Raw genomic sequence first — 18,948 nt, 5'->3', positions numbered from 1 at the left:
CGGGTAGAATGCAAGCCCACAATGCTTTTTATCGATTGAGACCTTCTGAGATAAAAACCAATGCAAGTGGGGTTTCTATAAACAGATGTAATAAAGGAAAACCCTAGTTTAGAAACTAACACATCCAGAAAAGGTGGGAGTAATCTTTTTTCCACCTCCATCGTAAATTTGAGAGAAGGGTGTAAATTATTTAGTAAGTGGAAAAAATGCCCAGCTTCATCATCCGTTGCGAAACAAGAAAAAGTGTGGTAAACATAACGCATGTAAAATGCTGGTCTGACCACATCTCAAACAACGGCTGTTCCAAAACCCACAAAAATATTTGCCAAAGCTGGGCCAAGAGGAGATCCCATGGATATACCGTCAAACTGGCGATACATCACGTCGTTGAAACTAAAGGAAACAGACTTGGTAGCAAGTTCCATGAGTTCTACGAACACCGCCTCATGAAAAGAGAGGAGGGGGTCAGGGCCTCTATAAAGAAAACCAGTACATATTAATGTCCTCGTCAAGAGGGACATTGGAAAATAAATTACTTATGTAAAAGGAGACCGAATAACAGTTGTTAGTGGTGAGAGGAAGCTCCTTGATAGTCGATACGAAATTAAATAACTAATATTCTAAAAAAATCATTTGTCAGACATATACCCTTGAAAAGATAATCTGAACGAAAAGTGCTTCAACGATCTCGTTTGTAATCGACTTATTTGTTTTATTTTACTGAATTGTACATTTTTTACATCTAACTTCCCCCATTTTTTGCTCTTTTTCCTTTTTCCTCACCCCGTTTTCCATCTTATTTTAATCGACTGAATTTCCGCTATGGTTCATTTCTTTACAATTATTTTAAAATTTTGCGAATCGAATAAAGATATATATATATATATATATATATATATATATATGTGTGTGTGTGTGTGTGTGTGTGTGTGTGTGTTCGCGTGCGTAATGTGCGTATGTTTTATTGCTCTCTTTAGAAAATAAAAAAAAAGGCAGGCGAAATATTCTTCAATCTTCGCTCCGTTATTTTTTTCGCCGTACATATCTGCTTGTTAACTTTCTATATTAGCTTCTTAAACAACAGCTGTCTTAAACGTTATAAATTATTTATGTTTCGCTCTTAAAAACCATCTTGGAAATTGATTTTTTTGAATCGTAACGAACACGAATAAATCACTAAAATTTCTTCCCGTCATGTACGCACACATCAGATATTAAAGTGCACTGCTCCCTATATTTACGCTTTCTCGCTCTCTTTGTTTGCCATCTTCCAATAGTTTAGTCCTGATCCAATACCTTGGCAGATAGACTTTTTACTAAGAAAATTCACTGTGCTTATGCGGAAATTTGCCATTCCTAAGCTATTTTCCCAGATGTTTCTTATTTTGTCACACAACCTTATTTGCTTTAATCCAAATACTTCCTCTTACACTACAAACAAAATAACTGATATATTCTCACCTCTCAAACAGGAAATATCTTAAGCTTTTGACGCCTACATTGACAATTGATATACCACATATTACCAACAAAGAAGGACTAACCTGCGAAGATTGTCAGCATTAATTATTAAATCAATGATATAATAAAAAACACTACGATCTATTAACCCATGTGTATATCTTTTGAACGAAATTATGTATATAAGTTTTTTTTTATTTATGAGTTTAAGTTCTGTAGTTTATCAAAGAAAAATTATAGCGCAGGTTTAACAATTTATATAATGTTACCTTGATAAAAATAGTAATATTTATCTAAATAGTTTACTAGAAAATCTCGCAGTCAATAGTAGTGTATATCATAATTGGCAAATTATGAAACGATTAAAGATGTTATAGTAAGTTATATTGAAGAATGATTAATATTAGATCCACAAGACACCACTAAGTATGGTTATATAAATTATGTTTGGGGATTTTAGTGTGAAACAAATGTCGTAAGGGATGATAAAAGTTGTTTGCCTGAAGCATTGTTTAATGTGCACTTGGAGATAATTAATTCAAGGAATATAAATGTAACATAGGACGAAAGGTAAGCACATTTAGATATATAAAAAGAAGGTTGGTTATGTATGTAACAGTTCCCTATTAATAACAATATCTATAATATAAAGCTGAATGTGTGTGTATGGTCACGAATAGGCTCCTCTATGGTTGACTATTTAAAAAAAACTGATTACATATAATGATAGAAGATGTATCGAGGATCAAGAATGGGTATGTTTGATCTGGCAGAACGGTGCTTCAATAAATTGTGGGTTTGCGTTCGCGCCGGACCCCCACAATATGTAAATAAATTATTGAAAAAAGTAAAAAACGTTTAAAAGTGTTTTTGATATAGATGTACATGAGAATAATTTAATAAGTATGTTTCAACTTTTATAGGGATGGGATAATAAAATTGTGGGGCCTACGTTCGCGCCTGTACTCCATGGAAATATGGCAACAAACTTTAACAAAGAATTTTCATATCTATTTGCGTAAGTATACTTTGATAGTTATGTTTAGTTTGAAGAAATATGGTATAACAAAATTATGGGGTGTTCGTTCGCGCCTGACCTCCATAGAATATTAATATGTCACAAAGTTTAACAAAGTTTTTTAAAAATGGTGAGAGTCCACAATAACACCTTAACATTAATCTTAATTGACGTTACCTTTTTTTCTTTTTAGTTGAATCATATTGTGTCGAATAAATTCACCTCATAAATTTACGTTCTTATTAAAGTGAAAGAAAAGAAAGAAAGAAAAAAAACGTCGGCACTTTAGACAATTCTCGACACAAATTTTTCATGACTCTGGTTTTTCTTTCTCCACTTGCACATTACACTCTTTCGAAAATAGATGAATAGATAGATAATAAAAAATAAGAACATGACTTGTTATCGTGTCAAAACAAGTCAGATTCCTGCTCAAGTAATTACGTGGCTTTTTAAAAACATTTACATAACCTTTTTATTCATATTTGTTTATCTCTTCAAGCGTTTTTTTGTCAGTGTATTGAAAGAATTCAGTTGATTACAACCCTTTCTGCGATTCTTTACATTACAATAGTACAACCCTGAATCCGACGGCGTAATACTACACCGTTCAATACTGTAAAATGCAAACGAAACTGTTCTGCTTCAAAAGAGGGCCATTTTCTTCTTATTCATATTTATATCGATTCTTTGCTTTATAAACTAAAGTAATTGCGTGTTTAATTTTTTTAATATCACATTTGGCTGTTTCGGATTGTTTTACTAAAGTAAGTAAAGCTTCATTATTTTTCAAAACTGTTTTTGTTTCTTTGGTTTTCGATATTTCGTCGATATTATTTAGTAAAAGTGTTTAGCATAAAAGCCAACAAACGACTACCAGAAACAATAAATATAGAAAAAATAAATGTTACCATAGTCAATAAAAGTTCAGTTCATGTTGTTTTTTTTTGTTTTGAAATAGTTTTTAATGCTCTTTACTTGAAATAATTTCAGCGAACTAGAATTATAACGAAATTTGATGCGATAATTACTTAAATGACTTTTTATATAAACTACACATGCCATAACCGAATATTCATCAAGCACAAAATATGTTTATAAATATTCCTGACGTTGACGAAACTCTCTTAAATTGTAAAAACAGAATGGCTAGGCGCCCCTCCTTCAAATTGAAAACGGAACTCTCCATTGTAAAGTCGCTGCCATTTTGATTTTTTAAACCGGTTCGTGAATTAAAAAACATTTAGAAACTACTTAAAAATACAAACCAATGAACCTTTCTACCATAAAAGTAACTTTTATTGACGATGGTAACATTTATTTCTTGTATATTTATATTATTATATATATAAAATGTTCTCTTTGTAAGGAAACATCATTTTGTTGGTCACTCTTGACTACGAATGGAGAAAATTTGATATAAAAAATATATTTTCGCGAAAATTATCTTTACTTTCATCATATTTTGCTTAGCGTAAAATTTTGGGGTGTCAAAACCTATCTCTATACAACCCCCTCCTTTTCATAACCTATCAGACTTTCATCAATCAAAGTCCATTTTCTGTAGGCTGTTTTTGAACCCAGTCAATGACGGGTACTTCTGCTAGTATATATATATATATATATATATATATATATATATATGTGTGTAATTTTCACAAAATCAAGGCAACAAAGATGAGAATGATAGCAAGAAGTTGTGTATTGTCAAAAACGTCACACTTGTTTTGTGACCGTTCAGACAATGTAACACGTTATTTCGTTTGAAAATATTCTCGATAACAGTTACTCTTCAGATAATAACAAACAATATTAAATGAACCGTAGGAAATACACTTTGAGTCTTCCAATGATGACCATGCCGTTGAACCTACTTATCTGTCCTACTTCACAGTTTCGTCTCACTCCTTTCTGTTTCTTATATAATAATTATATATCGACCTATTTTCGTATCTATCTTAAACTTATATTTCGATCGATTATCATCCTATCTTTTCATCTATTTTCTGTGTTCTTTTAATTTAGGTGATTATTAGAGTTCATCTTAATTATTTATGTAAAATATGTTAATTTTTTAATTAATTTGTTTTTTTTTTATATTGGACTCCCTCTCGAAAAACGGATTTGATATTTTATGTCCCTACTGTATTGTATTTCATTAATGATATTTCCGTATCCAATGTTTATATCGGATGTATCCATGTTTTAATAATTTAGAGCAATAGTTATTAATTCTCCAACTTTACTTCCAAGTTTATTTTTCTAATGTTGAAAGTACAGTTCTCATCTCTTTTAAGTTCCACATTTGTTTTCATAATTTAACCCCTTGATCACATCTATTTTACTCGATCCCTGTTCTGCCATTCACCTTAAAACTAGTATTATTTTAGTTATGCAATTTTTAGTTTTGCAATTTTTAAGTATCCGAGAAAATACTCCGGTATTTTTTCTTTTTATTATCCATAGCGATATTCTAAGATAAAAAATCTAACTTCCAATTCACTCATTATGGTTATAGTTATTTTATTTCCTGTATGGAAAGTAAAAGGTTCATTTATTTATTTTCTGCATTAATTTTAATATTTAATATTACATTTATGAGTTCTCATTTCACACGTACATTTTACTCGCAATATATTTTGTGGATTTCTCGTTGTAAATTTGTTTCAGTCAAGTTTTAGGCGTGATAGCAGAGATGTAATCCTATGAGGACTTCCTTGTAAATCCTCAGGGTTTTTTGTTTATTATTTCTTCTTTAGAATTGATTACATATTATGCTTCCAGTGCACACAGATTGCATGTTTTGCGTTTACTGGGTTTATACTTTCTATTTTTATCTACTATTGGTCATTTTAATTCAACCTCTATTTTTCAGTTTTACGTAGATCCCTTACAATACAGTTTTCTCCTCTTTTTTATTTAAAATAATAATTTTTTACATGGTTGTTTCTATCATTATCCCCATCCATATTAGGTTACTTTTCCTGTACATTTTTGAATGAGGCAACATGGTGTGTGTGTCTATCCTTGAAAAACATCCAACACCCCCTAGATATACCTTCTTGCTATTATCAGCCTTTACCTCACATTTGTAAACTATTTGAGAAGTTAAGCATTTGACCTCGAACTGATATTTGTTTGACAATCTACAATTACCGTTTCTCTATGAATTCCTTTCTCCTGATACTCTCTTATTGTTCATTATTTTATTTTTATATTACCGTTATTGCCGATTATTATGGTGTTGCTGAAATTGGTAAAGGTGGAAAATGACAGTTTCACTGAGTATTTATTAATCATTTTACATAATCTATTCTCAGGTGGAAGTTCTTCTCAATTATTTTGTAAAACATTTTGGCGACATTGTTTGGAATAAGCCTGCTGAAGGTAGACCTCTATATAGGAAGACCTATATATATGGAGGTGAATGTCATATAAGCATGGGGGTTGTGTACGTGTTTTCTACTATTGTTACATTAATTCATATTATTACCTGTGTACTTGTGGTGGAATGAAAGCTTCATTTAATATTGCTGGAATATTGCTTTGATTGGATAAAGTTTTATTTAAACCTGCATATGGAGACCATTGTAGCGAGACATATAAAACAAAATAAATAATTTTAAAATGTAGTTACTTTTGGGGTATGCACATATTAATTAATAAAAAGATGACTTTACTATAAACGTTATATATCCTTGTTTCTTCTACTTTATAACGATAATATAAATGATCTAAGAATCGGTATGCATTGTTCTTTGTTGGATGTCGCACATTAAAATCTTACGGCCAGGAAATTTTAGATTCGTCCCCTTATACAAATTTTAATTATAATATATTAACAATGCATCTTACAGAGATAATACATCTCCTGTTTTGACTAAATTCTTCACATTATCGTGCAAATTATAAAACCTTCGAGAGTAAGTTAATAAGTTAGCAGAAGACATGCAAATATGGTTAAAATTTTATCTTCGAATAAAATTACATTAAAATTTAAAATAAAAATAAAGCTCACAATATTATCGCTTGCGTGCCCCAAGAATCTATTCTTGGACCAAATTCTTTTCATGGTCGTCATTCAATTTCCCAAATCACATTCTTCATTTATTCGTTGACATCTCTGCAGACGATACCACAATCTACGACAGCAATTCGAATGCCGATAAAGATCAAGCACATTCTCTCTGTTCTGATTTAGAGTGTGTAGTACATTGCTAATTTCCTGTAATACTTGTATAGCAAAACTTTTGCAATTTCAGCACAAACGCTTGGATACCCCTGCATAAATAAATTGCTCTCTTGTCGATGAAACATTTGGCTTGGACAAACTTCTAGGACTGACCCGAAGTGGGAGACCTATATCAAATCCATTTGTCAAAATCACTGGAAGACAATGGGATTTATCCACATCGCCAAAAATTAAGGAATCATCTAACTGCACAAGTCAAATATGGTCTAAAATAGAATACTTTTGCGACACTTAGTGTTGAGCTACTCAAAACTCCGTTTCCACCTTGTACATGGTAACACATCGTTTTTGAATTATGGTGGGCAATAATCTTTTCGTCTCCCTACTAATCTAGATCAAAGAATAGACGTTAAAAGTCTGTCTTTGCTCAGTAGTTATTTGGCCGAGCTACAATCTATAGTCCTTTCCCCTACAAAATTCACAACAAATACTCGCTTAGCTAAAATAACTGTTAACCACATTGCTAATCCCTTACCTATATCTAAAACTAAACGAACATTTCAAACATGGAGTTTTCGTTTCCTATAGCTGTTTGTGTGTAGAATGCAATACCCCTCGTTTGCTTCTCGGCTTGCTATAACATTATTATCTTTAAGTCTAATGTGAATAAGATCCTGTTGATTCGTCTATTTAGACGATATAACTTTACGCAATTTCTACCTTGTCTGATTTTTACTGACCATCTATCTAACATAACCCCTGACTTTAAGTGGTCTGTATGTCTTGATAATAGTGTCTTCCCAAATAAAATATAAACGAACTTGATTCAACTAATTATAATGCTCACCTACTCAGTAGTAGGCTTTTGAGTTGTCTCTAAGAACCCATAATGGTCGATTAATTAGTTCATGGGACAATTATGTAGATATTCGTGTAAAAACAGATACACATGCGTAAATTTATATAAAAATTATTTAAATAATTTCACCGCTACAATAGTTATCTGACTCTCGATGTAAATTTTGATATATGGACGAGCCACATGCGTTTTTCAATTGAGTGATGTTGTAACATATAAAGAGTGGAGTACTAAAATCACGTTTCTTTTTTTTTGACTCGTGATCAAGCCTTCGAAATATGATGTATTAGAAATGTCATGCGTCTTTACTCTCACAAATGTATTCGGTGCAGTTCTATATGTGATCTATGGTAATTTTCATCTCAGATGCTCAACCGAGCTTCAATTCATAGTACTCCCTGGAAAACATTCACCACAAATATTTGTCTTAGTACAACACTTTATAATGTGTTTTATATTCTCTCAGTGCCAACAACTAAACGAAGATTCCATAAGATGTTTTATTGAACAAAATACCGATTGAAATTTTACTAAGTAACTATAACAGATTGTTTTCTAATATGAATATTTTTCAATTGAGCTGAATCGTAAAAAATTAAACCCTCATTTTGAACTTGGATTTTCATAAGCTGTGAACCCGTACTAAAAACATAGAATGAGGATTCTTAATATAATATTATGTGGCACTATTTGTGATTTTGGTCTTTATGGGTTGACATAAAATAGCGCAAAACTGTTTTGTTTGAGAACTTATTGTATTCAATTGATATTGATCTAAAATAATAATAAAAAAATAATTCCTTAGGATATGAATTGTACAACATTTTGATTTGATTCTCTTATTAGTTTTGTTTTACCTGATTCGTGTTGTAACAGGAAGCACCGTGTAAAGCTTGTCAACACTTATAAATAACCATGTAAAGATTATCAACCCTCATAAAGAACCGTAAATAACGTTTAAATATGATAGTTTAATTCTTACAGATTTTGTATGTATTATTAAAAAGTTAATGTTCAATCCCTTTTTATGTAATAAAAAGTTACGATTTTGAAAATAAAATATATGTCCATATGACTGGATTAGCTTGAGTCGAAACAGAAAAAAAAACTTATGAATATATATAGGAAATAAACACAGAAAAGATATAAACACAGAAAAATGTAAACATTCAGAAAAGATATGTACATTTATAAATTTTTCGTATTGATTTTTTATTCATATATATATATATATATATATATATATATATATATATATATATATATATATATATATATATATATATATATATAACTTGGGTTTCGTCAGCCTAATCGAAACCGGAACCAAAATTTATGAAGAATTCTTGATAAAATTATTTATTTAAAAAACAGATGACTTTTGTGTTATCAGCTAAAATCAAAACCGAATCCAAAACTTATTAAGAATTTTTGGTAAAATTATTTATGACAGGAAATGGAGGTACATAACAATTAAACAGCCCAGTTGTAAGCGTTTCACTAAAAATAACAGACACGCTAACGTATCAATGCATACATACACACATATGTATGTATGTATGTATGTATATATGTATATGTTTGTGTGTGTGTGTGTGTGGGTGTGTGTGTGTGTGGGTGTGTGTGGGGGGGGTGTAAGAGAGTGGCGAAAAGAAACCAATAAAATGCCCGGTCAAAAATGTGAGGGCCTTATACGAATTATTTAAAAACGAAACGTTGCATATTACCTAGACGTGCGAATAGTTTCATTATAATAATCAGCACTTTTGGCCTGAATTATTCCAACATAAATCTTCAGCGTCCGTGTGAACGAAGGAAAATACATCGAAATTAACGTTTGCTTCAACACCGTTTAAATAAAACGGTGTAAGTGAGTTTAATTTTTGAAACGGTGTTAAAGCAAACATTCATTTGGATGTATTTTCTTTTGTTCCGATGGACGCTGAAGATTTATGTTTGAATAATTCAGTCAAGAAAGGTTAAGTCATCATAATGAAAACATTAGTACGTCTCTTTAATATGTAATGTATAGTTTTTAAATAATTCGTAATTTATATATATATATGTATATATGTATATATATATATATATTATTTATGTATATTTATATAATTGGCGCATAAACTTAGTGCCCGAGCGTTGTAATTTTTGGAAAAGATCTACTAAATCTATCCCTGGGTAATGTCCCCTGTGATTACATGCATTAAATTTTATGCATACGGAGCCTCTTCATTAATATTTAGACCAATCCGAATCATTTGCTCCGAATTAATTACTGTTGACCATTACTGACTGAATATCCCAAAATATCAATTGAGGAGCACTTTAAAGTATTTTACGTCGAATATATATATATATATATATATATATATATATATATATATATATATATATATATATATATATATAATTGACCTGAGCTTTTTATTTGAAAGACCGAATCCTTTAAATACTCCTAAAACTTGATTCGAAGTAACTAGATTCCAATTAAACCAGATGTTCTGAACTATAATTTCTTCTAAATTAACTTTACACACACAATTGTGAATGTTATGAATGAACATTAGAGTAATTAATTTTATTTGTAAGAATCAGAATTTGAATCTCCTTCACAATTCCGATATTGACCGAAATATTCTGTTACAATTACATAAAAAGAATCAGTCAGTCTTTGAAAGACTATGGACACCCAGTAACTGGTGCCTGCGTGTGTGCAATCCTTGTGGCAGGAGGTGCGCAATCTTTAACCACACCTCCCCTGGTTCGACATTGTTAAATACCAGTGGCAAGTGAAGTGTCTATACAGGATGACTGGAAACAAATGCAGACTTTATCCGAGAGCAAGTAAAACGCCTGGAATTTTCAAATGCTCACCTATTTGGTACTAACCATGTTCAACGCTGCTTACCTTCAGTGATCTGACGAGAAAAGTCGTGTCAACCGGTGCGATTATACCGTATAACTATGCTATAGGCGCAGGCCAAAAGCAAATAAGATGCAAGCTACAATATTAGATGGTAGGAAGTATCTGATTTGAACGGAATCCAAGTTATTGCTCGAAGGATAAATTGTATCTGTGACCATGAATTTGACCTTTGATATATACACCATGACCTTAAATCAGTCCTAAGTTTTACCAATATTTTTACTATTTCATGATAATTGTTCACGCGATGTAGAATCTATGCTATAGACAAATAGACGTTCGTATTTCCAAATTCGACCGAATGTAAAACCTACTCGTTGGAAGTAATAAATGAAATTCACAGAACTCATTAGAAATTGTTTTAGCTCAGGGAAAGACGCATAACAAATACCAGCATGAAGTTTTTAAGCTGACGTGACATTTTCTCTCAAACAGGAAATATGCAAAAAAATGTAATTCTGACGGAGGCGTGCAAGACATTGCCGTTAGATACATTTCAGCGCAGAGATCACGAATCACCCCCTATAGAAACCAAACATCTTCTCTGCATCCCGTCACGATCATTATGAGAATATGAAATTTAAAAAAATTAAAAAATTTAAATCACGAACACGTGTCTATTTTAAAACAGAGAATTTTCAGTATATGTTTATATTCTATTTCTCCGCGTATATTTACTCAGATATGTATAATTTATGCTCCTGTAATGTTTTCAGATGATTATTTATTATCTGCATCATTTAGAATTTTCGGAGTAATACTTACATGTTGAGTATTATCCGCTCATCGTTTCAGCATATGCAATATCTGGCCTCCTTAAAGTGCATTTTGCCGAATTCAGGAATCTCTTTCTTGAAATCGGAAGTTTAAGGTCGAACAAAGAAAGACGAACGTAATTTCGAAAGGGGCATTTTACATATATTCACGTCGGCATCTTGCTCTCAATCCATCAGTCTCGAAGTAATTGCAGTTTTAGTATCGCCCTCACTGATAATTGAACCTTAAACTTCCAGACGAATGTAACTTACAATTGCATCTTTCCAAATATTTTATTCAGTACAGCATTGGATTAAATACAGCGTTTACTTCGAAATTCCGTGCAGGTTACCCAGTTCAACGGAAAGATTTCCGATTCCGAGAAAAATATTCGAGAATTCAACAAGATAAAACACGGAGTTAACATTTACTGAAAAGTTGTTTTACTGACATTCAAAGTAGGAATGTTAGTCTGAAAAGCTAAATAATTTACTTCACATCCGCATAGATATCATTAATTTTTACCTAATTGTGTTGGTATATAATTTACTGAGTTTTTTATGTGAAATTTTTGCTTAAAAGAAAACAATTCTTTATTCATCAATATTAGATATTAATTGAATCAAAATTGATTAAAATAAAAATACATTTATATATATTTAAGAGTGACATAGATGGCTCATGTAGTTTATTATGACCGACAACGAAATAGACAAATTATCACGGTTTTGCAAATAAAACATTATATATTACTTTGTTTAGTTATACAATAAGTTTATCTAATTGTTTATAAAACATGGTAGTTGTTAATATATAAACTATGTGCATCGCTTTAATGTCAATCAATATGTTTTTAATTTTAAAATTGCTATGAAACGCCTAGGAGTGAAATTTGAAATACTTGAAGAGCCTAAAAACCTGTCTTATTTCCCTGATTTGTGGAATTTCGACAAATATTTGGAAAATTATGCGGACGTTTCTAATTTTTGGTAAATTTAAGTGGGTATCACTTTATCGGAAGTCTACCAAGATTACTGGAACGTGTTGATTGACAGATTATGAAAAGGAATGTGTTGTTGAAGGCCTTGCAGAAGATTTATCTTTCATAGATAAAGCATAGGATATTGGAATAGATCGACGAATATTGACGTCATTCGGTGAACATCCAAATATCAAACCAAGGAAGGGAAAAAAACACAAGTAAACCAGTTTCTGCTCGTAATGTAAAAAAATCGCCGGAAACTTATCAAGCAGCTGGTTAGCAGTATTGCTGCTATATGTGACAAAGATGGAATGCCTTTCTTGTCCAGAAACCCACGATTCTATCTCTTAAACGAAATTATAGGAAACATTAAGCCCATAACAAGACCTGTTTTCAACTAAATTCACAAGAAAAAACTTTTGGCTTGAGTTCAGATATACATGAACACCAGTTTTAAAAATGTTCTTTTCAACGATGAGGCCATAACACCCATTGATGGACCAGATATGTGGGTAAAAGTCCTCTTGGATTCCCTACTTCTCATCACTTCCGTCGTCACCAGGGAGGTGGAGGTGTCATGTTTTGGGGCTGAAATAATCTGCTATGAACCAATTGGACAATTTGGAGTCCCAAAAAGTGTCAGATTGACAAGCAAGTCTTACATTTTATTTTTCAAAGAGCATTTGTTACAATGGCTTGATGATCTTCCATTGGCGTGCCACTGCAACTTTATTTTTATGCATCGCAATAAGCCATCCCACTCATCCAGGATTACGGCATCCTATCTTAAGACATAAGGCATTAGTGAAGAAAATTTGATAACATATCATTCTTGTTTCTCAGATATAAACCCAATTTAGCAGCTTTGGTCAATAATAAAGATGAAGTCTATGAAGGAGGTGTTAAATTTTCGTCGAAAGATGAACTTTGGAGCAAGATTTTGGAAGTTCCCTATAGCATCTCATTATCTCAAATCCGCCGATTGATTTCCTCAGTTGATAAGAGGCTATTCGAAGTGATTTTGAAGCATGCGAGTTATGTTGATAAATAGCTATTTTTAAACAAAATAATGTGAAATACTACGGTTTTGCTTTCAGTTTAATAACCATAATATAGTATAAACGAGGTTTCATTATTATTTTGATGGATAAATAAATATTGAAGCGTGTTGATTTTCTTTTCATCTGCGTGTTAGTGTTTATTAATGTATATACATAAGTATGAATATTCTTTATTATATACCTGCAGCTTAGAAAATATCAACGCAGCAAGTGACGATCAACATGGTCGAATTATTTAAACCTCGCAACGAAGCCATCTTTGTCATAAATTCCAAGAAACATACCTTAGGCCCACGATTCGTCACCACCAATATGTATATAATTCTAAATATTTTTTATTATATACCTGAAGCTTATGAAATATCAGTGCAGCAAGTGACGATCAACGCTGGTTGAATTATTAAAGAATTAGCAAGCCACCAACACACACACACACACACACACATATATATATATATATATATATATATATATATATACACATATATGGTGGATTCTCTTATCGAAGATAATGAATGAGGGTTCAGTATGCAATCTTCAGCAGCTCCCATGCTCTGTGACACCACATGCGTAATTGCAATCCTGTAGACGCCCGGCACACTCCTCCGCAGATGGTGAACTTTCATATGCTCGTAGGTCAAAGATGCCTTCTCGAATGAACAGATAACCCTGCTTTGCTGCGTGCTCCGAAACCACAATGGCATACATATTCATTTTAGGTGGATGTTTCTTGTGTTTTGCCTTCATATTTGCACGAAGGGTGTCCCTATGACAAAGGCGGTTATGTTCAAATTCTTTGGTCCCCAGGAACCATGTCTTCCTCCATTTTCTGCGATCCTCTGCTGCACTCTCCCAGGAACCCAGAGAAATTCCACAACGTTTCAAGTTGTCTTTTAGTTTATCTTTGTAACGAAGCAGGGGACGCCCTATTGGACGGAAAGAATTTGTCAGTTGCCCATTAATAAAAGTTGCTTAGGAACTCTTGAGTCATCCATTGTTACAAGATAACACGACCACCGCATTTGTATCCTGATCAAAAATGATTCAATACCAGTGATTTCACATCTCTCCAGTAATTCACTATTCGGAACACAATCCTGCCATCAAACATTACAGATAAAACGCAGACATCTCATATGGAAGGAGTCAAGCTTATTTATATGATTGCGGTACTAGGTCCACGTGTCGGCACCATACAGAATGGTAGACAGAACGACAGATTTGTAGACTGCCACCTTTACTTTTGGAGACACATCGTGGCTGTTTCAGAGTCTGTGTCGCAACCTACCAAATGCCTCACTAGCTTTATTAATTCTACATTGGATGTGCTTTTCAAATTTAGCATCACCAGACACAATAGAGCCGAGGTATGTAAAAGAAGATACTGTTTTCAAAGATTTACCATCAACATATACCACTGGTTGTGAAGAGGACGTAGTGTTTGGTTTTGGCTGGTGAATAAGTTCAGTCTTTTTTATGCTAATTGTAAGACCTAAGGCCTTACATGCACCAGAAAAGCTGTTGAGGATGTTCTGCATGTCATCAAGACTATGGGTGAAAAGACCACAGTCATCAGCATAAAGGAGGTCAAGAACAGTCTGCACAGAAGTCTTGGTTTTGGCCTCGAACCGTTGCTGGTTAAATAATCCTCCACTTGATCGATACTCAACACCTATGCCTCCTGAGGTGTTCCTGAAAGCTGTCTCAAGCATCACCGAAAAGAAAAGTGCAAATAGGATCGGAGCAAGGACACATCCTTGATTAGTTCTATCTGACACTTAAAATGGTTCACTTTGTTCACAGCCAGATCGTACTGTCGCCACCATTCCCCAGTTAATATATGAATATATATATATATATATATGTATATATATATATATATATATAGAGAGAGAGAGAGAGAGAGATAGAGGGAGAGAGAGAGACCGACAGTTCTTTGCGGCTTTGTTCGGGCTCTACGTACTGTTCATAACTTTATCTGCATAAAAAGTTTCATTCATATGATGGTTGCTTAAATCTAAAATTTTAAGTATTTAGACAAAAAAGTGGCGTAGGAGTTTGGTAGAGTCTGCACAGGTGAACTCTTTCAACTTTGAGCTCTTGACAGCCAGATTTGCGCCCAAAATCTGATCAAAAAGCTTGCGTTATGCCGGAATGCCCTTTATGTAAAATTTCAAATGTTTAGACTAAAAATTTGCTGAATAGTTTGCTAAAGACGGCAAACGACAAATACTTTGAATTTTGACTCTTTGGCAGCCAAATTATTGGTCAAAAATCGATTACAAGCTTGCCCTATGTCAGAATACACTTTATGTAAAATTTTAAATGTTTAAACCAACAATTGGCGTAGTAATTTGGTAGAGACTGTAGAGGTCAATTTTGGTAAGTTTCACTCCAATTTTTACCCATTAACATTTTATGTTTTAGGCTAAAATCAAATTAAAACGTTGATCCATGTACAGTGGACCTACATTTAAATTGTCAAGTGTTTAGACGCAACATTAGCGAAGGAGTGTTCGAAGGTCAAATCGTTCAACTTTGACTCCTGGAGAGTCAAATTTCTGGCTGAAAACAAATTAAAAAGATTTTCCCAAATTACAATACTGGATATGTCAAATCTGGAGTTTGTAGACTGAAAATTTACAGAGTAGTTTAGTAGAGAAATGCACACTCACAAACACATACACATACCGACAATTTCATATATATATATATATATATATATATATATATAAATATATCGATATATATGTTTATACACAGACGCACGCACACACACACATACACACACACACACACATATATATATATATATATATATATATATATATATATATATATATATATATATGCATGTTTCATTAAACAATAGGGATTAATGCAGTTCATTTCTCTTGCGATTCGTTTTTTCCATTTGGCGGGCCAATGTTTAAACGTTCTGTCCGAGTGCAATTTTTAAAAAGACCAAGAAATCTGAATAAACAAATCCAAATAAATATTAATACATGTGTCATAACTTACAATACACACATCGAATCCATTAAACTAGACAAAAATATAGGTGAATATAGACCGGGGTAAATGTTCGGAAAAGTAAAAGTATATAACGTAATCTACCCGTTTGTCCTATTATCTCGCAAATCCATAAACTCATTGAAACCTTGCAAAAACTCAGCATAAACTCATCATGCCGTATTTACCCTCTACTAATAGAGTTACATATTATTAACAGGAACACTTTATTCAGTAGTAGCTAACAATGAACTGCTGGCTGTACTCGTCCTGGAAAGTCATTTACAAAAGTCCTCGTTCATTAAACTATTAATATAGTAATTAATACTATACATTGTTATACCACTCTCTCCGCACTTAAAATAAACCCAAACATGCTACAAGAATTCCCAATCTCTTGAGGCATTGACGGCTCTGTTTGGCCGCAATGGAGTCTTATATATACAGCTTGACCAAATTTCAAAAGATTTACCTCTAGGCCTGTTGTTTTCGAACTTTTTTATGACCCACCTGGAAAATGAAATATTTAATAGCATTCCTAAACCATCCATCTACGTAAGATACGTTGATGACATACTCTTTTACAGAAACGTTAGATAAATTAACAATAATCAAAAACACACTTAAAAATAAGTCGGTATTTTATTTAACGCATGAAATAAATATAAAAAACACGATTCTCTTTATCGATATAGAAATTACAACTAGGAGTGATAGATTTATTATCTTTCCATACAATAATTCCGCTAGTAAAGGCTCACGTCTGCTCAATTCTAAGAGTGAAAGCCCTTAATATCTGTGGAATTATATTAATAAAATATCTTATCTCCCAAGCCAAACTCAATTAATCCATTAACAAAATATCTCATAAAGCACTCTCTGACATGAAAGAAATCCGCCATTACACAAATCACTAATAATAATAATAATAATAATAATAATAATAATAATAATAATAATAATAATAATAATAATAATAATACAGCAAAAACTAAATGATTAAATTGAAAAAGAAGCATCCCCTAACGGAACTGCACGTAGAAAAACCCCACAAGTTGAAGCCTCACAAGTAAGCTGAAGACCTACGTAGACCGAACTCTAAAAACGTGGAAACTGAGAACAATGAAATAGAACTAACAAAGAATGAAGCAAATAAAATAAAATAATACAGTTCATGAACAAGGAAAAAAACAAAGCTCCCATCGTTAAGGAACAAAGAGCAGAAGAAACTAAAAACAGAAACAGAGAAGGTAAACTAGCTCCTCCAACACATCCCAACAAATACAATCACAGACTTAAACAACATACATTACGCAGGCGCCAAAATGGTAAGTATGAATTTCAAATAAAAAAACAAGCGGGGCAAGCGGACCGACAAAACCTGGATAGGAAATGAGACTATAAACTCAAATACACCAACATATAAAAGAAACCAAAATGAACAACAGAAAGTAAGCAATGTGGAGAAAACGGAATATGTGAATGTGACTGACAGGGAGAAGCTAAACAAGAAACATGAAGAACTGGACCAAAAATAAAAGTAAAAGAAGCGAATACAATACAAACAAAACAGGACATTTGAAACTAATGAAAACAAATTCTTCCAAAATTTGAACGGAGGAAAAACAAACACAGAACAACCCAATCCGACAGAAATAAAACTCTACTGGAGTAAAATATGGGAAGAACGACGAGATCATAATAGAAATGCCGAATGGCTGAAAGACATGAAAGAAGAGTTACCACAAATAGAAGCAAGGAAACCCTACAGAAACCATGGGAAAATGGCAACCTGGAGAGCACCAGAGCAGGACGGGTTACATGCATATTGGTTCAAAAAAATCACAAACTTTACACGAAAGACTAGCCCTAAACCTTAGCAGATGTATACAGCGTGCCAGTCTGGATGACAGACGATAGAACCACACGGCTACAGATGGACATAGAGAAAGGAACTGTCCCTAGCACTATATGCCGATCACGTGCTTGCCCAATATGTGGAAGATACTGACAGAACAACTGAGGGAACAAATCTACCACCCGCTGAATAATCTTGGACTCATCCCCGAGGAACAGAAAGGATGCGAAAAAGGAAAACGAGGAACACATGATCTGCTATATATAGATCAAAAGATGCTAAAGGAGGTAAAAAGACGGAGAAAGAATTAAGTCATGACATGGATCGAGTACAAAAAAGCATACGACAGGATCACCCAAGCATGGATAATAGAATGCCTAAAATGTATAAAATATCAAGCAACGTAATAGAAAATGCAATGAAAACATGGAGACTGGATTTGACAGCTGACGGACAACACATAACAAAATTAACATACAAAGAGGCATCTTCCAAGGAGACTCACTATAACCATTACTGTTCATTATAGCCATGATGCCCCTGAATAGTATTCTGAGAAAGAGCCAAGCCGGATAGAAGTTCTCCAATACAGAGGAAAAATAAACCACATGATGTACATGGACGATTTGAATCTTTTTGCAAGGACTGAAAAGGAAGAGGCACTAATTAACACTACCAGGATCTTCAGCCAGGATATCCAAATAGAATTTGAAATAGAAACGTGCGCGCTACTAGTTATAAGAAAGGGAAAACTAGAAACAGTAAGAAGCATGAAACCAGCCAGCCAAAGCGAAATGAGAGAACTAGGGGAAAAGGACGACTA

This window comes from Euprymna scolopes, chromosome 28, assembly GCF_053919585.1.
Source record: "Euprymna scolopes isolate OS-2025 chromosome 28, ASM5391958v1, whole genome shotgun sequence".
Lineage (NCBI taxonomy): Eukaryota > Metazoa > Mollusca > Cephalopoda > Sepiida > Sepiolidae > Euprymna > Euprymna scolopes.
The sequence above is the reverse complement of the archived record's forward strand: the minus strand, read 5'-3'. Positions refer to the sequence as shown.